We start from the raw sequence: 23,714 nt of genomic DNA, 5'->3' as shown, positions 1-23,714 counted from the left end.
CATTTTTCTAGCCTTTCTTATACATTTATTTTGCTGTGCTATTTGCTTTTATGAATGTTTAATAGAGAGAGCTTTTCACAGCTGTTGGAAGCCCTTACATCCATATGAAAGAACAGCGACTTTGTAATTGGGATTGTTAGGAGACATTTTTCCAACAGGGGCCCATTTGCACACATACGTGATGGTTACTTGCATATTTTAGTGTGTATGTCAAGTATTTAATGCAATATACATAAACACAGCAACAATAACAGGAAATTGTGCTGCAGTATGGGCCATGATTTCTTTAAAAAAAAAATTATTTTGAGACACAGAGAGAAAACGATCAGGGGAGGGGCAGAGAGGGAATCCATCCTAAGCAGGCTCCACACCATTAGTGCAGAGCCCGACGCGAGGCTCAGTCCCACGAACTGTGAGATCATGACCTGAGCTGAAATCAAGACTCAGACACTTAACTGCCCGAGCCACACAGGCACCCCGGATGGGCCACGATTTCTAAGCCCTTGCTGCTCCAGTCTTCCTTCCGGGCACCACCCTGCAAACAAGAGCCTCTCCACTCTCCATCTGTCCATGCGGCGTGCTGTAATCCGGTACCAGACCCTCTTTCCTTGTCTCATACTGCACTGGGGCCATCACCCTCCCCAAGATTTACCTTCTTTCTTTCTCCCTAGCAATCCATCCAAGTAACTTTTCAGTTTCAGCCACTTTCAATATTTAACCTTCTCACCATATCAAATTCAAACTTTTGTGTATGGATTTCAAATGATGCCGTAATGCTCAATCTCCTTTTCAACCTTTTGTTTTTTTTTTTTTTTTTTTTTCTAAATACCTACAAGCATCCCTGTTCGTCTCTGGTTCCACTGATTGGCAAACATGCTATGCTTCTTCTTTCCATGCCATTTAGTTATGACTCCCTTTCCCCAGCTTTTCCAGAGTGTGTTTCTTTATTGTTCTTCATTTCATCAAAACCTGTGTATTTTCCAAAGTCTGACTTGATTCCTCTCTTCATCATGTATCCTAAATCACTGCTTTTCCTCACTTTGGAAGACAGCATGTCTGTGCCACCAATTTAACATTTATCTATTAATTGATTACTTTTCGGGAGCACACATGCTGTGTAAAATAACTAATACCTCTGAATGTTCATTTTGATGATAATGATTCTTAAAATTGAGACTTAAGTACATTTATGCTTATGAATCACAGCCTTTTATAAAGTTTCCTAATTCCACTTTTCCAGTAACCTTCCTAACTTGTAAAATGAAGGAGTTGGATTGGGTGCCTCATCTTTAGAATATTTTCATAGTTAAAATTTAAACCAAATCGGGGCACCTGGGTGGCTCAGTCGGTTGGGCCTCCAACTTCGGCTCAGGTCATGATCTCATGTCTCATGGGTTCAAGCCCTGCATCAGGCTCTGTGCTGACAGCTCAGAGCCTGGAGTCTGCTTCAAATTCTGTGCCTCCCTCTCTCTCTCTGCCTCTCCCTGTTTGCACTTTGCCTCTCTCTCTCTCAAAAATAAATAAACATTAAAAAATTAAAAAAAAAGAATCAAATTTAAGAGTGCATTGTTTGTCATAAGTTTATGATATCATATGTGTAATAATACCTATAAAATAGCAGTATTTTCAAAAAGAACCCATATGTCATTAAATCAAGTTTTGAATGCTAAAAGAAGGCTACTTTGCTGTCATACTTCTTCTGCTAAATTGTAGTTCTCCGTGCTCAAATCTGCAGGGGCAGTAGTCCTGAACAAAAATGTTTTCTTTAGCGCAATCTGTTCAACAAAACAATATCTGAAACACTAATCATTTTTATTTCTATTAACATTCTCATAGTCTGCCAATACATTTTTATCAAAGTAGTCACAAAATTGTAATGCCATAGGAAGAGCTGAAAGTGACTTTGAATATCAGTTTTAACCAGAATTTTGACATATTCAAGACCCTAAGTAAGCATTTTGCTTTGGTCTGTATGGTATAGCAGATTATTGCTGAAAATATTCACTCCCTTCCCTCATCTCCACAGTAGTGTATTTTCTCATTTTGGGATCTTGGAATTGGCCATTTGACTTGCTTTGACCTCAAGGTTGGTGAAGTTGGCTACCTGTCCTTGAGGACTGGTATGGTCATGTGACTCCCTTTGACCAGTGAGACATTAGCATTCATGACACAAGAAAGGGCTTGGATGCTGTCTTATGCTTTGCCGTGGCCATGAGCAGAACTTCCCCTTGGATAGCTAATTCCTCTTGGTGCTTGGGTGCCTGAATATGTATGTGTAGAGCAGACACAGCCCAATCTGCAATGAGGAATCAAGCTTAGTTGACCCACAGCTTAAACCAGAGGTGCTCACCTGCGTCGATCAGAGCTGACCTGGGGACTCATGAGCACGAGAATAAGATGCTTATTATATGTCACTGGATTTGGGTGGTTTGTTATGTAGCATTATTGCAGCCATAATTAATATAGTCTCATAGAACAACCATATTTGTTATTAAATAATTTCTATTTGTGACAGAAACTTTCTTAACTAACCCACTGAAATTCCTTTCTGGGTTCATAGACACTCCCTTCCCAATATGAAATATTCAGACTGGTGCCCGTGACTCATTGATTGCCTGCAGCTGGTAGCTTACTCTTTGGTGTGCCCACCAGCTGTTAGGTGCTTATAAGAATAAGTTTTAATTGTGCTCAAACTGGCTGATACCATTTGGACTTAAATGTTTTAATTAAATATTATGTAAATTAGTGTACTGCATCTTCATAAAGATAGTTGTTTCTGGGAAACTAAGTGAAATGCTGGGAAAAAGATAGTTTCCAAAATATTTCTGTCAAATTAGGCAGGTGAGATAACTGTATGAGAAGGGAAAAGACTGTAACATCTAGAAGTTGCTGTATAAGTTCAGTTTACATTAAAGAATGGCTATGGGGTGTCTGGGTGGCTGAGTTGTTTGAACATCTGACTTTTTATTTCAGCTCAGATTATGATCTCATGATTGGTAAGATTGAGCCCCATGTTGGGCTTTGTGCCTGCTTCGGATTCTGTCTCCCTCTCTCTCTGCTCCTCCCCAACTCTCTCTCTGAAAATAAATAAAGAAGCTTAATAAAAAGAAAAAAAAAAGAGAAAAAAAAAAGAATGCCTAACTGGGAATCATAAGGAATGACCTATGTGTGTCATTTAAGAGCTGAAACAGGTCTTGGTTCTTGTCAAATGATTGGTGAATAGAGATATTTATGTATTTTATGTTAGAATTGTATGTTAAAGACATTATTTTTTACTTTAATCACCTTTTTGGATTAATTGACCAACTATTGGATTAGAGAGCACCTTTGGGATATTCCCTTAGAGTTTCTTCCATGTGAAAAAATGTTGGTACATTCATGAAATGTTTTGACTATATTCCTCATGTTTGTGCTTCACTGTTGTCCTGGTAGGTCTTACAGGTCAGCATATATTAGGATGTTCTGCACATTTAGAATTTGCTGATTCTCTTTGGATTTCTCATATTCAGTATTAAGGGTCATATTTTTTTGATTGTCAAATCTAGCAATGCTCATATCATCTGACTAATGAAAACTGTTAGGGGTGGACAACTTTATAAATATATTCTCTGTATATTCTTCATGAAGTACATAGTATGTGTATGAATGTATATATGTTATATATATGTTATGTATATATATGTATATATGTTAACATATATACACTTAAACACATACTATGTACTTCATAAATTTCATTTGTCTATTTATATATACATATGCACATTTTCCCTATATAAGCAAATTATAAACAATGGTGAAAATAAATGGAAGAATAAAAACAAAATGTGACTCAACTCTTTAGTTTCGAATCCTGCTTACACAGAGTTAATTTGCAACATGCAATGATTCATGTTAGGTCCATCCACCCCTTCCCCCCCACCCCCACACCTCACCACAAGTGCCAATTAGAAAAGAGGGGAGCCTGGGTGGCTCAGTTGGTTAAGCGGCCGACTTCGGCTCAGGTCATGATCTCGCGGTCTGTGAGTTAGAGCTGTGCTGACAGCTCAGAGCCTGGAGCCTGTTTCAGATTCTGTGTCTCCCTCTCTCTGACCCTCCCCTGTTCATGCTCTGTCTCTCCCTGTGTCAAAAATAAATAAAACGTTAAAAAAATTAAAAAAAAAAAAAAAAAAAGAAAAGATGGAGAGAGGTGCCTGGATAGCTCCGTCTGTTGAGTGTCTGACACTTGATTTCGGCTCAGGTCATGATCTTATGGTTCATGAGATCGAGCCCCTCGTCAAGCTCATGCTGACAGCATGGAGACTGCTTGGGATTATTTCTCTCCTTCTCTCTCTGCCCCTCTCCCCCGCAAAAAGATATGGAGATAGAATGAGGGACTTTTTCTGGAGAACAGCCCATCTCAAAAGATAGTGTATCTCAAATATGATAAATATCATGTTTGTTGATTCAGTGTGCCCTTTTTACTCCTGTGTGTTTACACTGTGGATGGCTTCCTGTCCTCTGGTGGGTACTATTGGATGCTAAGAACAACAGGAATGCTTGGAGAAGAGGTCTGAATTCAGAAATGTGCTTACCAGGCAGATGAAATCCTAGCATGAGTGGTGTAGAGGTGGGTCCCAGGAAAAGTAATATCATTTAAAATCATACTACTGTATCCTTTACCTGAGACTTTATAAGCCCTTTATACTGTGCATAAGATGACCTTAGGGCATGCAGGGCCCATCTGCCTGCTGTCAGGTATGACCCGCCCCAGTGTGTGGCTCAGGCTCTCCCTTTACTGACTGCTGATGAGGCCATCATGGCCTCCATTGGTACAAAGGGAGGATGTACATTCATTCAGAGAAAAAACTTTAAGGTACTGAAGACATTTATTCTGTCAGAAGTAAGTGGGAGCGTTGATAATTGTTGACATTTTTGGAGAGAACCTGAAGAGCATATTTGACATGAGGGACATGTATATTCCCCCTATAACTTACATCAATCCATCTCAAATGGAAAGGGTCAATTATACTTCTCCCTGATAGGAGTACTTCACTGTCTTTGAAATCAGTGATCAGTTTGTACATTCCAACAGTTTAATATCCTTTGTGTGTATCCCTTTTTGTACATTACCATTGCCTTGCTTCGGGCCATTCTTAGTATGCTCCTTGATTATTACAGAAGCTCTCAAGGGCGTCTTTTCTGCTTCAGTGTATCCCCATCTGTCATTGCCATAAATGTGGCCTCTTTAAATCACAGATATGATCATGTCCTTCTTTCCCTTAAAATATTTCAGTTTCTCATAACTTACCCCATGATGGAGTCAAATCCCCACAACGCTGCTTCCAAGACTATTTATGTTTATGATTTGGTTCTTGTCCATCTCTTGAGCCTCATCTCTGTTCAGCCACTCCCTTACCCTAACGTACACACCTCTTTGATCTACCTTTACTAAATTACTTGACGTTCCTGGAGGCTGTCATGCTGTTTCGTGACCATGAATCTTCATACACACTATTCCTTATGCCAACACTGCCCTCCCTTTCCATTACTTTACTTCTTTTGGTTCTTCAAAACTCAAGCCTATTTGAAATAAGCATGTTCTCTTTGACCTAATAACTCCACTTGTACGAGTTTCTTTTTTTTTTTTTTAATTTTTTTTCAACGTTTATTTATTTTTGGGACAGAGAGAGACAGAGCATGAACGGGGGAGGGGCAGAGAGAGAGGGAGACACAGAATCGGAAACAGGCTCCAGGCTCTGAGCCATCAGCCCAGAGCCCGACGCGGGGCTCGAACTCATGGACCGCGAGATCGTGACCTGGCTGAAGTCAGACGCTTAACCGACTGCGCCACCCAGGCGCCCCGTGTACGAGTTTCTTTTAATGAAACAATTTATGTGTAAATATGTTTATTGTAACTAGCAATAATTGTACTAGCAAAAATACTGTATTTGGAGTAACTTAAATTCCAATAGTAGGGCAATGGCTTAGTAAATACTATTCAATATTGCATAGCCATTAGAGTGATACTTCTGTAGATTATTGATAACATAAGAGAAGATCTATAAAATAATATTAAAAGCATATGAAGCACAAACATGTATATGCATTCTCATTTATATGTTTTAGTATATATTTCATGAGGAAGACAAGAGAGAGATTTTAAAATATCATTGGCAGGAGGGGTGCCTGGCTGGCTCAGTTAGTAGAGCATATGGCTTTTTATCTCACAGTTGTGAGTTCAAGCTCCACATTGGGACTAGAGATTACTTAAAAAAAAAAAGAAAAAAAATCACTGGAAGGAAATACCTTAAGAATGATAGAAGCTCTTCGGGTGGTAGGATTATTTTATTTTGTCTTTATATTATAAGTTTTTTGTATTCCAAGTTTCTCTAAGTGTATGTGTAGTTTACAATCAAGAGAACATTTCTGATTAAACACAAGCAAGTGGATTCAAGGATCCACCCATCTGGGAAGTCTTCCATGAACTACTGATTGGGATGCCTCTCTTCATATTCTGAGGGCAAGGATAAGTCTTAAATGACTTTTTCTCAGTGCCAAGCACAGTAATTGCTTTGTGGTAAGTGCTCAGTCAAAGGCAAATGAATCAATAAACAAGAAATGAAGCCTCTTCTGGAGTTAGGCAGACACCCTAATCACTCACTGGTCCCCTGTATGATAACAGGAGCCCTGGAGAGCACAGAGACCTGTGGAAAGTGCTTGCTTGTCTGGATTACTCCTTTTCCTAGAATTTAAACTAGAGTCTTTATATTCAAGGGTCCTACCGTTCTTCTTTTTTTTTTTTTTAATTTAAAATGTTTTATTTATTTTAGAGAGAGACAGAGAGCACAAGCATGGGGAGGGACAGAGGTGGAGACAGAATCTGAAGCAGGCTCCAGGCTCTGAGCTGTCAGCACAGCCTGATGTGGGACTCGAACCCAGGGACTGTGAGATCATGAGCTGAAGTTGGTTGCCTAACCACACAGGTGCCCTGATGGTCCTACCGTTGTAGTCCCTATCCCCCACCCTCTGACCTGTCCAAACTGCCCCTTTTCTCAGGTCTGTTTCAAATGCCGTCAGCTCCTTGAAGTTCTTCCTGATACCTCTCTTCTAGTGAGAGATTTTAAGTCTCTTTGGTTTGTCTCCTACCCTTTGGTTTGTATCAGTTGTTTTTGTCTGCACCTTCTCTGTCAGAAGTCTGGAAGGATCCTAAGGATAGGAAGCATGCTTTGTTTAGATTTCAGCATTTTACAGTGCCTAATGATATTTTTGCATACAGCTGATGCTCTGTAAATGATGGTTACCTTGTGTCACCAATTCTGCCTTATGAATTTTTCTCACTTGGGCTTTCCCTGACCAGTCAGTGTAAAATTGAACACTTTGCCCTGGAACTGCACATGTCTCGGATCTGGTTTTTATTTTATTTTGCTGTATAGTGATCATCACCATCAGATACACCAAGTAGTTTACTTACCAATTTCTTTGTCACCTCCAATCGATAATAGAGATGAATATTAGTTTTGTTCACACTGTATCCTGAGAGCCTATGATTGTGTCTGGTCCATAGAAGGTATCCAGTAAATATTTGTGGAATGAATAGTTGAAGGATAAATAAGTTCAGTTCCATTAACTTCAACAAGCAGGTACCAAATGCTTACTGTTTTGTAAAGCGCGACAAAAAGAACTGCGGATAAATCAAAGATGCTTCTCGTCCACAGAATTATTTTTCAGTCTCATATGAGAGAAAGTTTCAGAGACATGATACAGCATGAACTTTGATAAGTGCGATGATAAAAATGTTGATGGTGTCCAGGGGGAGTCTTACCCTTGAAACATGGGTAAGATCTGAAGAGTAGTAGAGAAGATTGTGGACATGTGCATGGCCGGAGTGAGAAGCAAAAGAAGGAGCTGGCAAAATGAATTCTGAAGACAGTAAAGCGGTCATTTGTCTTCCTTATAAAGAAGGGGATGGCAAAGAAAACAGTTTGAAATTTTACTTAAACTCAGGCACATCCTTGTGGATATTGAGCAAGGCAATGTTGTAAAGCCTTGGGAAAGGTACTCTGTAGTGAGGGAAGAACCAGGGATAGGAAGAAGTACAGAAAGTAGAGATCCCTTGGGAAGCTACTGAAATCCGCCTCATGTTCCTTAGTAAAGGGCTGGATTCCATGGTGGTGGGTATTGTATCTGTGAAGCTTGAGAGTTTACGATGTGAAGTGCTGCAAACACACGTTTTGAAGATAGAACTGGTACAACTCAGCTTCTTACTCTGTTTCTTCATTTATAGAACAAGAATAGTAATTCTGTTTGGCTGACTCTAATGAGGCTGTTTAGAAAATATAAATTAAACCTTGTTCAATATTAACTTTTGCTATGAATGTAGGTAATCTCAGCACTGGACAGGACTTCAATAACCAGCTATACCTTTTACCCGCTGCATTTACCTGAAATTTACAATCCTGTTTAACTTCTACAAGTTAAGCCTTTGAGGTCAACATGCCTATTCTTGTTTTATAGATGAGAAAACTAAGGTATAGAGGTTGAATGATTTCTCCATAGTCACATACCAGTGAAGTTATAGGGCTGGTACTCAAACATGATCTTTGGAAACCTACTCCTGTGCAAATCCCAGCTCAGTGCTCTGTCTGTACAACCCAGACCAATTCTCTGGAAAATCTTGGTGTTATCTCCCCAGAAAATATCACACCGCTCATCATTTTATTTCCATTAAAGCAAAGTCACATCTGAGACCTCCTTATCAGTGGCAAGTTTGCCCCCTGAGTTGGGAGGCAGTCAGGTTTTCTACTTGACTTGTAGTTTGGAGTATTATAAAGTTCATCAGTCAAAAGTTTGGACATGAAACCACCACCTCAAGCATTAAATCTTAAATCATTCTCTAAAGCATCCTCGGTGCTGTGACAGTCAGGGAAGCCTGTTTCTATCAGGACACTGGCTCTGTTAACACCTCCTAGATTCTCCAGTCATTAGTTTTCACGGGTTGGTTTCAGAGAGATTTTAGCCAGCAGTCAGTGAATGCCCCAAAGAGTTGAATACAGTTTCTTTTGCGGCTTTTACACTTAATAATGGCCTATTCACTTGAATAAGCTTCTGGTCTCACCTTCAATTCAGGAACAGCTAAGTGATATACTTCTCCTATCCCTTCTTACTGAGATCGGAATCCTGGTGCTTTCTGGAAGTTTTTGTTGAAATGGGCTTGCATAAAGTGAGAGCCGCAGGGTGAGTTTGATAAGTCATTCATTCATCCATGCCTTCATTCCTTTATTTCACGGACTGCTTTTTGGGCTAGTCCTCCTTGAGGGGCAGGAACTAGATACTGACCTTGCCTTAAAGTAGCTTAAAGACCAGAAGGGGTGCTAAGACCTCTTCCTTGAAGCCGTTGCTGACCCATCGAGGCAGATGATATTCTTTCTTTTGTGTCTTGGGACACAAAAGGGTTTTTGGGACTTTAATAAATCTCTCACCCTATTGTATCGCATTACTCTACTTCCATGTCTCTGTGAGTGTCCTGAGGGCTTGGAGCAAAGTCTATCCATTTATCTCTACCTCCCTAGTATCAGACACAGCACAGGATAGGTTTTTAATAACTGTGTGGTGGATAAATAAATAAATAGGAAGTTTAGGTGCAGAATAACCCTGGGAGGATGGGAAGGAGGTGGCATTTTGGCTTTCAGGGATAGATATATAGAAAAGGGGAAGTCTTCACAGCAATGGGTGCAGTGTATCAACGATATGGAGACGGAGGTTAAGGCCTCTGTGATTCCAGAAGTGATTCCTTTCGGATGGACTGTGGGGTTCACAAAAGCGGGGACATGGAAATAATGTTGGAAAAGGAATATCTCATTTGTTTCTATTTCTAGATAGATTTCATTGCAAGGACAAACTATAATTTGTTTATCCACTTACATGACAGTGGACATTATTTGGTTGTTTATAGTTTTGACTGTTACAAATAAAGCTGCTATGAACATCAAAAGAAAAAAAAAAAACATAGGAAATAATGCTGGAGAAGGTGGTTGGGGTCCAGTATGGGTTTTGCAGAGGAGGCAATGAATAGCCAATAATGTTACTGCTCACAGGCCTTTGTGCCACTTCTAAAGATTCCATCTCTTGGGTTTTAAGGGAAAGAAAGGTAAGGGGAAGAGTGAGAATATCATGTTATGAGGATTCAGGCCTGAACAAATTTGATGGAGCTTAGGGCTGGGGATGGCTAAGATGGAAAGGTAGCCAGGGCTCTTGGAATGGGCCCATCTTACCCTGGGGTTGTGTGTGTTGTTTTCAGTTGTCAGTCTTCAGGCATGCTATGTTTGGACAAACCTGTATTGGATGTTTTTTAGCTGAACTTTGCAGAGGATGAGTGCTAGGAGGACGTCACTGCTCTACCCTTTATTAGCTCTTTGCACATGCCCCCAGCATAGTACCTCAGCTGTTGTCCCAGGAATGATTGCAGGTCAGTCTTGGTGGCAGATGGCTGCCACTGGCTGATGCTTCTTCGTTTCCCCACTTGGAGTGCATTGTTGGCACATGGAAGAGCCTCTACAAATATCCCCTGAGTGGAACTGAACTGCTGAAGTAGAGCCAAAGATAGTTTTACTCACCTCGGGGACATCAGAAACAGGAGATTTGTCTAGACTCGAGTTAAATGCACACGGCTCATGGGTGATAGAATTTTCTGTTAGGAAAATAACATTACAGGTATTATCTTCCTGGTTTCTTTATGCAATGGGAATGGGAGGGAACAGAAATAGGAGGGTAGCGGACTCTCATCAAATTAGTAGTTATCTCTGGGACATGAATTAAGGAGTGTCCAGGAAAGTTGAGGTTGTCTGGTGGAGTCAGAGACTGATGTCTTCCATTTTTAATAGAGTAGGAATGGGAGAGTGCAGAGTATTCAAGTCAGCTCTGTGGGCTTTGCTGGGAATTGCATGTGCACAGCTGAGATTACAACTTCTGAAAACACATGCAGTCTGTTTGTCTTTCCAATTAGGCACACGCTTGTATGCATGCCCAGCTTTTAGGAAGGAGAAGCTGCTATCTATTAACAAGGTGGTATTATTGTTATTGTTATTGTTATTATTATCATTATTATTATTTTGCCAAATGGTTAGGCTTCCTAGAGTGGAAGTAAATTGACTATGCTGCCTGAGCTTTTATGTGTGGTGGGATGTGAAGGGGCTAGGAGACTGGGTAGAAATAGTACACCTTACAGACTGAGAAGGGCTGGCCATGTTCTGTTCAGAGGCTTCGCCCTTTTCTTGCCACTGCACTGCAGCTCATTTGAGGTATCTAGTCAAGTGGCTGATCATCTGTGTGACATCTGGGGACCGGCAGTTAGGTCTCCTCTGTTTTTATGAAATTATCTATCTTAGCCAAATTTGAAATTATTTCCTTTATACTTAGAGGAAATCAGTCATCTTGGCAGAAGACTCCTATCTGGTTCCGTTGTGCGTGTCAGTGTTTTGTCTCCTAGAGGAGGCATTTGCATAGTTATAATTCAGTGCCAAAATTAAGAAAAAAATCTTTTTAACCAGTTATATATTTTTGTATGTGTGTTTAATTGAGGCAGTTGAGGATGGAAATGGCAGCGTCACTTATTTGGGTGCTTCTATGTTTTGTTTTCTAGAATGTTCCACCTTGCTTCTCCCTGCCCCTTCTCAGAAGATAATGGGTGTGGTGGGCAGGGTGGCAGGCAGTGGGTAAACAGCTTGGCAGCACTCTTGAGTGCCACTGCTAATGCTCTTCCCCGAGATGAGAGTGTTGGCAAAAATTGCTGCTTAACAACAGCGTGACTCCCCTCTTCTCCCTGGAGACTGACTGCTTCCCTTTGCTGTTGGCTCGGGGCTTTAGATCAGAGACGGTTCCTAATGGGAAACTCTCCCCAGTTTTGGCAGCGGGGATACACATCGCTGGTGATGCTTTGTCATTCTAGCAGCTGATTTATTGTAGAGATTCAGTATGCGGTGCCTGTGGATTGGAAAAATTCAGAGTTCAAGTCTGTTTTATTGACTCCTAGGCAGGCAATCACTGCCAGTGACAGGATCAGTCCAGGGTTTTTGATTATTCTAAATCTCATGTTGCAGAAGCCTGGATAATCTAGCAGTGAGTAATGGATGTGAGTGCCCAGATCCTGGAAATAGCTTTGAGAAGCCTTCCCTTATACACACGGAGGGAACTTATTACTCCATTTGTTCATGGAGTCCTTTGAGTAATCAGCAAATAGTTACTGGAGTGGAATGGGTCATGTTATTCAAATATAGAATGTGTTTGGGGGTAGCCGTTTTCCTGAATGACCACACTTGAATTAGCGATAGTCTCTGAAAACTAGTTCATTTAGAAAAGCCTCCCTATGCCCTTGTCTTAATAATACATAAAACACTTAGGACACGGTGATGAGCGTTTTAATATCGTCATAGCATAGAAGAAAAAAATCAGTCACTTTTTGGTTCTGCTCTAAGAGCTCGTTTGCCATTTGCTATTAAGGCTTGTGGCATCTGTTAGAGAGAAGAAGCTGCTTCGTGGTTTGGGCTGCACGAGAGATGTCGCCTCAAGTACTCAATGCATCAGACTGTGACTTCCAGTTGCCTTGTTACTCCCTCTTGAGCGAGAGACAATATGTGAAGAATTCTGATTACAGCTCAGATCTTCAGCGTTAAGAAGTTGCCCTTTGAGCTTGCTCAGTAAATACTGATTAGTTGCAAACCTTCAATTTTGGCCCTTCACCACCCAGAATGGTGCCTAGGTAGTGAAGAAAAGTGCTTTTCCCACTGCAGAAGCACTTTAAACAGTAGATTCTTTTGCGGGGAGACGAAAATAGGTTTCCTATTGTTCAAATGGGTGTTTTAAGTGCTTTGCAGGTGTATCTTAGAGAATGGAGGTATTTATTTTTAATGAGAAGAACTGAAGAATAAAAACAATCACAGCCTTGGAGAATTGCAGATCAAAGCTTTTTTCATTATAAAACAAATGAGGGCCTCCGTCCTAGGAGCTAGTAAATTCATTAATTTTTAATAGAGGAATAGGCTATAAATGGTAATTTAATTCTTGTGGGACAAGATCATTTAAGTGGTGTTTAAAAATCTACATACTTAGGTGGTTTAGAGTGAAAACCTGCTGTGATATCGAAGGTAGTAAATGTATGGTGCAGCTAAGCAACTTGTTCAGAAACACTAAGGGTCCTTTCTAACTGTTCTCTTCCTACTCTGTGTACAGTATAATATGGTATACTATAAGTCATATTTAGCTCTTGTTTTGGACCTGGGTTTCCTGTCTTGCTGTTTGAATCAGAAATGCCTCTATCAAGAAGTAGAATTGTGTGCAAAAATAATAAGCAAATCCCAAATCTTACACATTTTTTTTTTTTTTTTGCAATTGGGCGAGATCCCTCCTCACCCTTCCAATACTTGTGCTCCTCTCTGAGTGATCCACATGCATTCTTTCTTTTAATCTTCAACTAACTAACAGCCATGATATTTATTTAAGAAGCAAGCCCTGCTCTCCACGAGTGGCCTTGTTGACTTGAATTCTGTAAGCTGTTTGTTTTTGCGACCATGGACTCACCTCCTTATCTTCGTCAACGTTGTGGTGCTGACTTGGAAAGAGTCTGTTGGCTCCGAAGTCCCACATGCGCCAGGGGGCAGTGGAATTTGGGGACAGTTGTTAAAGTGAACTGACTTTGGAGCCATCTGGCAGGCACAGAAAAGTTGCAGAGCAAAGGAGCTGTCTGTGATATAGACATGTTCATGGAGGCACGCATTGTAAGACTGAAGGTGCTGCTGGTCTGAGAAAGGACTTTGGGGAGATAAGATGAATTGCGAAGTCAAACAAGTGTCGAGGCAGAGGAAGCCCTGAGATCCTCTGGTTCGGTCCCCTGTTTTGGAGATGAGGAGACTGTGGCTCGGAGTGTGTCAGAGCATCCCCGGAGCCTACGGCTTATCAGTACCCAAGTCTCCTGTCCTTTAGCTCTGCTGCTGGCTTATTTATGCATTTCCTCATCTAAAGTCTTCCCCGGAACAAGGCAGCACATAAAGAAGTGAATGAATTCACGCGTTGTGTGTTTTAACATGCTCATCGTTATCAATCTGTTTGTTTATCCGTATTATAGACCTGCACGTGTTTGCCTATCCCGTTTGCCTTTCCTTTTCTACCCCTCAGATGTGGAGTTGCAGGAAGACGAGAACCTTGTTTAAACTAAAACAAACTTACAGCATTGGCGATGCCATCATGTGCCCAAGAATTCTCAAAAAGTGTTCCTAGGGGATGAGTCTCATCCGTCAGATATTTGCATGTTTTATTTTCTAGGTTTGCTGGACCACACCGGGCTAGCTCTTTGGTGAGGGGTAGTTGGTGTCCTAGGTTACTGCCTTCTTTTCTGTTCTTGAGAATGTACTGACAACTCCACCTCAGAACCGCTGAAGCCTGAACAATTATCTGCAGTTAGCTTCAGCTGTGCTCGCAGGGCTCAGGAGTCAGAGGGCAAGGTCAGGCCCCGACACAGACGTGCAGGGTTGTGGAAACAATCATCGATAACCCTTCTGGCGTCCATCCGAGAGCCTGTGTTCTCTAAATGATCTCTATGGCCGTTTTAGTCACACATGTTGGATGGCAGTCTGGAAACTTCCACTGTTTGAAGGGTTAATCCTGCAGGTCTGACTCCTAGGTTTGTCCAGGTGGGGGCAGTCAGTTTTCCTTGCCTCTTACCTGTGTTTGGCTCCAGGCTCAGATTTGGGGGCCCATTTCTGACTCTCTTAAATCTTAGTAGAAACTTCTATTGCACTGTCTCCCTCCTGCATTCTTCTCTGCTTTCTCTTACTTCCTAATGGCAGGCACATGTGTTGTAATCCCTCTCATCATTAAAAAACATCCTTCATTTGATTTTACGTCTCCCTGCAGACATTGTACCATTTTATACACCTCTTTTCAGCAAAACTGCTTGAGAGAATTGCTTATCCTTAATTCTTTCACTTCCTTTCCATCCAGTTTCTCCTAGCTCCCAGCCAATCAGATTTGTGGCCTCGTCACTCCACTGGAACTGTCCTTGGCTGTGTCATCAGTGACCCTCATTGCCATATCCAGTGGTCAGCCAATGCAGCCCTCTTCATTTGAGCCGTCAGTAGCATTTGGCACAACTGACCATTCCTTCCCTCTTCCACAAGACACATTCTTCATGGAAAGACATACTGGTTTCCTTTTTGACATTCTGCAGGGACCTTCTTGGCCTACTTGGCTGGTGTCTCCTGGTCCCCTTATCACTGACCATTGGAGTGCACTGGGATCAGTCCTCTAACCCCTTCTCTTCTAAAACAAGACACACTCACATAGTGATCTCTTCCAGTCTCATGTGTTTTTTTTTTAAAGACGATTATTATTTTTTAAGTTTATTTATTTATTTTGAGGGGCAGAGAGTGAGGGAGAGGGAGAGAGAATCCCAAGCTGACTCCGAGCTGCCAGTACAGAGCCCGATGTGGGACTCGAACCCACAAAAATGTGAGATCATGACCCGAGTCAAAACCAGGAGTTGGATGCTTAACCCAGGCACCCCAGTCTCATGGCTTTTAATCTCATCTGTGCATCCTAAATGTAGAGCTCCAGCCTGACTCTCTCATGCTCTAGACTCCTGTACTCAGTAGTTTATTCAACATTCAAATGGGATCCCTAAAGAGCATCTGAATCTTCACATACCAGTATGGGTCTCCAGGTCTTTACCCCAAATGCTTGACTTTTTCTGCCACCTTCTTTGTCTCATCTCAACAATGGAAGTGCTAGCTTTCTTCCAACTCAGCGTCTCCATGATATAGACATACTATAATACATTGTAAATTTCTAATCATATAATAGTTAACTGTATACGATTGTAATATATTGCAAATATAATTAACTGGTTTTCTTGCTTCATCACTTCTTTGCTGTGGTCTATTTTTAACACTTCACTCAGTAATATTGCTAAACACTGGTTCGATTGTATCTTCCCTCTGCTCCAAACACTAATGGCTTCCTATCTAACTTCACAAGGCCTCTGCAGAATCTGGTCCCTTGTTTTTCGCAGATTTTACCTTTGCCATTCTGTAGCTCATTGACTCTCGCCACATTGCCCTTCTTCTTATTCCTTGAGTGCACCAGCCTGTTCCCACTGGAGGGCCGTTTGCTAAATCAGCCTGATGTGCCCTTCCCTCACATGTGTACATGCTCACTCCCTTACCTCCTTCATATATTGATTCCATGTGGCTTTCTCCGTGACGACTTATCTGAATGGCCTGTTGAAAATTGTCACCTGCCCACAGTTGTGCCTATCGCTTTTTACTGCCCTCTTTCCATGCTCCTTATTAGCATATATTTTTGGTTATTTTCCTTTTCATTCTCCCTCTACTAGAATGGAAACCCCTTGGGGACAAAGATTATCATCTGTTGTTTGTCTGATCTTGTATCACTAGTTCCTTAATGGTGCTTGACCCATAATAAGCCATCAGTATATTGAATAAATGAACCAATACTTTCCAGCAAAATCTGCCTTTTCATGGCCCAAAGGTTCTGTTTTCTGTGGCGTTAGTATTTAATGGGAGATACTCTAAGCTTACCAGCACAAGGAATGGATTTAGTTTATATGGCTTTCTTTAGCTGCACACCAGCCACCTTGGAACACCAATGTGATTTCTCTTGTGCAACTTATCAGAGAATTTTCACATAATTACTGTAGTGACGTTATAAATGCTCATTTGAAAGGCTTGGACTTGCAAAGATATATGAGAAGCTGAACCCCCTCAGCTGTCTTTTTAAGGGACCCGAGAAAAAATATCTAACATCTACTGAGAATTTACTCTGGGTTATGCTTTGCTAAATGCTTTTTATTATCTCTGTCTGTGTCTGTCTTTCTTTCTGTCTCTGTTTCTGCCTCTCTCTCTCTCACACCACACACCTGTGAGGTAGGTGAATATTTTCTCCATTTTGTACATGAAGACCCTGAAGTTCAAAGGTTTAACTCGTCAAGTTCAAAGGTTAGTAGGTAGCAAAGTCAGGAGGCATCCAAACCACTCTGCTCTGTTGGAGGGATTGACTTTTCATGTGTTCACTGAGGGGAGCTTTCCTTTCTTCTCAGGCGTGTGCTTCTGTGTTTTTAGGGAAGCCTGATGCTTGCACTTGGGAAATCAGACCCAGCCAGAAGAGTAGAGAGATGGCAAGGAGAGAATAGTGTGTCCTCAAGTTAAGTTAGAATGGCATCCAATCTGTACCCGCAGTCTTGGGGCCTACCTGTGTGCTTCAGGCTGGGGAGGGGAGGAACATTAGCTAGTTAGAAACCCAGATGGAAAAAGGAACGCAGTCTCTGTCTTTCCTGGACAGGGATATAGCGTGTGCAGACTACCTCTGTCTGGACAAAGAAATCTGGTCTAAATGCATATTCTACTCTGATGGCCAAAAATTATGTCTGCGTTCCTGGTCTGAGCCACAGAGAAAACCCCAGTGTATTCAGGTCTCCGAAATCACAGGAATTCAGAGCTGAAATGCATTTTAGAGATTGCGTAGCACTTCTCTTACCATGAGTGCTCCTGCCATGAAGAAGACATATGAATTCTCTACCACATTGTTCTCTTCCTCTCCCTGGACCTTTGCATGCTCTGCCATCTCTCCTGTTAAACTTTCCCTCCGTGCTCCATGGCAAAGTCTATTTGCACTCTAAGATTCAGGCCTAGCAGAGGGGCTCCTGGGTGACTCAGTCGGTTAAGCATCTGACTTCGTTTCAGGCCGTGATCTCGCAGTTTGTGGGTTTGAGCCCCATGTATGGCTCTGTGCTGACAGCTCAGAGCCTGCCGCCTGCTTTGGATTCTGTGACTCCCTCTCTCTGCCCCTCCCCTGCTCATGCTCTCTCTGTCTCTCAAAAATAAATAAACATTAAAAAATTAAAAAAAAAAAAAACCAAAACAAAAGAATCAGCCTAGCAGAGAGAATACAATTGAAAATTTGCAGTTATTTTTTTCAAGAGAAAGGAAGGACAGTTAAACACTAGTATGGTTTGGGCTCAGGTCATGATCTTGCAGTTTGTTAGTTCGAGCTCCGTGTCAGGCTCTGTACTGACAGCTCGGAGCCTGGAGCCTGCTTAGGATTCTGTGTCTCCCTCTCTCTCTGTCCCTCCCTCACTTGCACTCGGTCTCTCTCTCTCTCAAAAATAAACACTAAGAACAACAACAACAACAAACCAGAAGCATGGTTTGCTTTTATGTTTACGGCTTATTCCCTGAAGCAAAATGTTAATTTATGTAAGTAATAGTTTATGTGGATGCTATCATACGAAAGTTTGGTCCAACTTTTAATCCCTTTTGTTTATTACAAGGCAGAATTTAACCAGGGATGTGAAACCCAAACAAGTGTATTTATGAATAGATATCGATGGCCGGTAATCAAAGCAGAGCCTGTTGGTTAAACATATTTTTAGATTAATAATAAACAGAATAATAATTGTTAAATATGCTAAGTGTGTATGTTTAGCATAAGTGTGTGACTATATCATATGGGTTTATCAATATTATCCTTAGGGAGAGAGGGGATTAGGTTATTTTTTAATGAATCCAGATGTCCAGCAGTGTATTTTCCCTCAAATTTTTTTTTTTAATTTTTTTTTAACGTTTATTTATTTTTGGGACAGAGAGAGACAGAGCATGAACGGGGGAGGGGCAGAGAGAGAGGGAGACACAGAATCGGAAACAGGCTCCAGGCTCTGAGCCATCAGCCCAGAGCCTGACGCGGGGCTCGAACTCACGGACCGCAAGATCGTGACCTGGCTGAAGTCGGACGCTTAACAGACTGCGCCACCCAGGCGCCCCATTCCCTCAAATTTTAAACATACCTCCAGTGGTAGTACTAAAGCCAGGGCTGTTGAACATGACCATGGGGATGGTAAGTGAGGTGAAACAGCGGCTTTTGTCTGTGAGGAAACTTAATTTGTGTGACACTTATTTTCTGCCTTCTAGAAAATTAGCATGCATAGTTTTAAAACACAGCGTGGAGATGCTACAGTATTTATTAAGCAAATCTAGTTTATGGCCATGCATATCTGTGTGTATAAAAGATTTTAGACTATACTACATATGGCAAACATTTATGCACTTGAGATGACTATTTTATTTTTTTTTAATTTTTTTTTTCAACATTCATTTATTTTTTTGGGGACAGAGAGAGACAGAGCGTGAACGGGGGAGGGGCAGAGAGAGAGGGAGACACAGAATCGGAAACAGGCTCCAGGCTCTGAGCCATCAGCCCAGAGCCTGACGTGGGGCTCAAACTCACGGACCATGATATCGTGACCTGGCTGAAGTCGGACGCTTAACCGACTGCGCCACCCAGGCGCCCCGACACTTTTATTTAAAAGGGACATGTAGGGGCACCTGGGTGGTTCATTCAGTTGAGTGTTCAACTCTTGATATCAGCTCAAGTCATGGTCTCATGGTTTATGGGATCGAGCCCCTCATCAGGCTCTGTGCTGATAGCAGAGACTGTTTGGGATTCTCTCTCCCTCTCTCTGTGTCTGTCCCCTGCTTGTCCTCACTTTCTCTCTCAAAATAAATAAGTAAACATTTAAAAGGGACCTGTAAGTGGTGGGGAGGCGGTAGGGAGGAAGGGTACTGGCATTTATGGTATCCATTGTGTACCTGGCAATGGATTAGATGCATGCTTTGTGCCCAGGCCAGCATTTCCTACTGTGCTCCGAAATCAGAGGTATTTTAAGGGCACAATGATGGGCCTGGGATGTCCTCAACTCTTCTCAGTTAAATCAGTTTCCAGTGACCTGAACTGATAGAAGAGAGCAACACTTTGGGAACTGTGGCAGGTGATTTCTCAGGACCTTTCTGGTTTTCTGAGAGAGGGGATGGAGAGCAGAGATGAAGGTAAGGCCTTGGAGGAGGGATGAGGGCTTCCACTTGCACTGTGGCCCACCCTCCTCTCTGTTCTTGCCTCTGGGAGGTTGCTGGGCAGGATTTCAGCCTTTTCTTTTGGAATGTCAAGAGTCTTTACCCTGTGTGGTTTTTTTTTTCTTTCTCTTAATTCTAAAGTAATGCAATTATTTGTTGAAAATTCAGAGTAGATGAAGCAGATTTTAATCATACACATAACCACCTGACCCTGATATCATCACTGTTACCATTTTGAATTGGAGACTGAGATGTTACAGAATTCTTTCCTTATCAAATTTGAAAATACAGTACATAGCCTTTTACTTAACATATTAGCTATCAGTTTTCTTAATTGAGCAATTGAAAAATAATGGCCAGAGAGTGATGTCACCAAAATGGTGAACTACATTGTTCCTGACTTCATTCCCCATCTTACGAACAACTAACAAGAACAACTTACGAACAAGTTCCTGTTCAGGAACAGGATGTCATGGAGAGAATCCTAGGGCACGGGGTCAGGCTGCAGCATCCTCTGCACTACAGAGACCCAGACAGAGTGCATTAGAAGGGTAAGAGAAGCAGCTTCACATTGATCTCTTCCTCCCCAGACCAGTGCAGCACCTTGCAAAGAGATGTCCCCTGAATCTCCAGCTCCTCCAGTAAGAAAAGAGAACCCAGGGGGACAACCAACCCCTGTCCCCCAGTATTGGGTTTGCTTTGTGGGAGCCACTACTCTGATCTTGCACCATGGGGATTGCAGGGGAATCTCTAGGAACCACCACTGGGCGTCTGACTGTGACAGAGAGGTGGGGAGAGGCTTATAACAACCAGCACTTGGATCTTGGCAAACTGAGTTCATGCCTGAAGTACTCAAGTAGAAATTCCAACCAGTGGCTTTGCTCATTTGCAGAACCAAATTGGGGGCTCATTCTGACCAGGGAACTTGGTGGGGTGCAGATCTGCCTGATTCTGATCCTTAGTAAGATGAGTTTTACAAGCCCTATATCTTGGTGTGTCCACACCCAGACAAGGAACTGAATCACAGCCCTACTCCCTGTAGAGAGTGCCTTCCAGCCCCATCTGACAAGAAAGACTGGTGACAACTTCTTGCAGCTGTGAAGTCTGGCAGTTTTTGAGCCCAGAGAAGGGCAGGCAGAATTGATAACTTGCAAAGCAACCCAGTGACCCTGTTCAGCCCAGGAACGTGGGGTATGGATTGGCTTGACCTTTACTGGCTTTAGAGTGGCTTCTCCCAACTGCACGAGGGCAGGGATTCTAATTCATAGCTCCACTCATTGCTGAACACAGCCTCTCTGACCAGAGAACCTAACCAGAGCACCTGGGAAGCTGCTCATTCATTGCCTGATGTACAGTGGCACTTGAACAGAGAGCAAAACTTATGGCTTCCCTCATCTGGAAAGCAAAATCAGTGGCCTCATCTGTACTTAATTCCCTAATTAAGTGCACTCCCTGGCCTGATTTGGGCTCCCAAACAGGCTTTGGGTCCCATCATGTTGCCTGCCAGGGCAGAGAAGCTAATGCACAGACCTAACTATTACTAACTATAGTACCCAGTTCTGACCATCTAGTAAGCCTGACCAGAGAATCCATCCTACTGTAGAGCCCATCCTACAGCCTCACTTGGGTACGGAACCAAGCCAGCATCCAACCAGCTGTTCTCAGCCAGATGTGCACTCCGCCATCCCTAACCTCAGAGTTCAAACCGTTGTCTCACCCCAAAATAGACCAGAGTGGCATGTCCCAAAGATATTACCAACAGACACACTGAGAAACCCAAACTGAGTTGACTGGTAGAAAGTTGTCTCTGCCAAAGCAAACCTACAAAGACTGAAAGAGGAGGCCAATTACTCAAATGTGCATGTATCAATGCAAGGAATCAATGATCACAAAATATTAGGTAAATGTGACAGCACCAAAAGAAGCGAATGAAACTCCAATAACCTTTAAGAAATGGAGATCAGACAAAGAATTCAAAATAATCCCCTAAAGGATGTTTAAGGAACTATAAGAACACAGATAATTAAAAGAAATCAGGAAAACAATGCATGAACAAAACAGGAAGTTTGACAAGGAAATAGCAACCATCCAGCAAACAAACACTAAAAAGGAAATCCTAGAGTTGAAAAATACAATAAATGAACTGAAGAATTCAATAGAGTTTCAAAGGTAGAGTCAACTCTGCAGAAAAAGAATTGGTGACTTGGAGGATAAGAGATGAGAAATAACCCTTGGAGGACTCCATACATTCAGAGAAACAGAGAAAACAACAACAACAAAAAGAGTGAAGAGGGGCACCTGGGTGGCTCAGTCAGTTAAGGGTCTAGCTCTTGACTTTGGCTCAGGTTGTGATCTCACAGTTCGTGGGTTCAAGCCCCACACTGGGCTCCATGCTGACAGCACAGAGCCTGATCAGGATTCTCTCTCTTTCCCCCTCTCTCTTTGTCTCTTCCCTGCTTGTTCTCTCTCTCTCTCTCTCTCTCTCTCTCTCTCTCTCTCTCTCTCTCTCTTTCTCTCTCTCTCTCAGAATAAGTAAACAAACTTAAAAAAAAGTGAAGAAAGCCTACAAGAATTATGGGCCACAATAAAAAGAAACAATATTTGTGTTATGGGAATTGCAGATAAAGAAGAGGAAGAAAAGGGACAGAAATTATATGTGAAGCATATGGACATGGAAATCCATATCCTTGAGGCCCAAAGGATGCCAAATAGATTGAACCTGAATAAGGCTACACCAAACACAATATAATTCAGTCATGAAAAGTCAAAGACAAAGAGTTTTAAGACCAGGAAGACAAAAGAGAGAAGTTATATATGAGAGAATCCCCATAAGAAATTGGCAGATTTCTCAACAGAAACTTTTCAGGCCAGGAGAAAATGGGATGACATACTCAAAATATTGAAAGAAAATAATTGCAACCAAGAATTCAATTTCTGGCAAAGCTGTCCTTCAGAAATGGAGGGATAAAGACTTTCGTAAATGATGGAAGCTGAGGGAGTTTATTACCACAGACTTGCCTTACAAGAAATGCTAATGCTAATTCTTTGAGTGGAAGTAAAGAGCACCGGCTAACGTCATAAAAATATTTCAAAAAGTAGTGTAAGTCTCATTGGTGATGGTAAATATATAGTCATAGTTAGATTCTGAAATATGGCAGTAGTGATGCAAAATTTACTTACAACTCTAGCTTAAAAGTAAAAAAAAGCAAAAATAATCATAAATACAATAATCTGTTATTAGATGTACAATGTAAAAACATGTAAATTTTAGAAACATGAAGAAGAGGAGAAGTAAAAGTATAAAGTATATGGATTCTATTGAAGTTGTTACCAGTTTAAAATAGGGTGTTATAAGTTTAAGATATTTTATGTAAGCCTATTTTATGTAAGATATTTCCCACAAGGGAGAATCCTGTAGTAATCACAGAAAAGAACATGATAAAGAAGTCAGTGCATACTGATACCCAAAGACATCAAAACACACAAAAAAGACAATAGGATAAGAAACAAGGAACAAGAAGTCTACAAAACAACCAGAAAAAAAATAACAAATGGCAATAGTAAGTGCTTACCTATCAATAATTACTTTAAACATAAACAAATCAGGGATGCCTGGATGGTTCAGTTGGTTAGGCATCCACCTTGGGCTCAGGTCATCTCGTGCTTCTTGAGTTCGAGCCCCCTGTCAGGCTGTGTGCTGATAGCTCAGAGCCTGGAGCCTGCTTCAGATCTGTGTCTCCCTCTCTCTCTGCCCCTCCCCTGCTTATGCTCTGTCTCTCCCTCTTTCAAAAATAAACAAACATTAAAAAAATTTAAAAAAAT

This window comes from Lynx rufus, unplaced genomic scaffold (genome assembly GCF_022079265.1).
Source record: "Lynx rufus isolate CCGP_SWC_20201006 ecotype Redwood Valley unplaced genomic scaffold, mLynRuf1.p SCAF_9, whole genome shotgun sequence".
NCBI lineage: Eukaryota > Metazoa > Chordata > Mammalia > Carnivora > Felidae > Lynx > Lynx rufus.
This window is presented reverse-complemented; position numbering follows the sequence as displayed.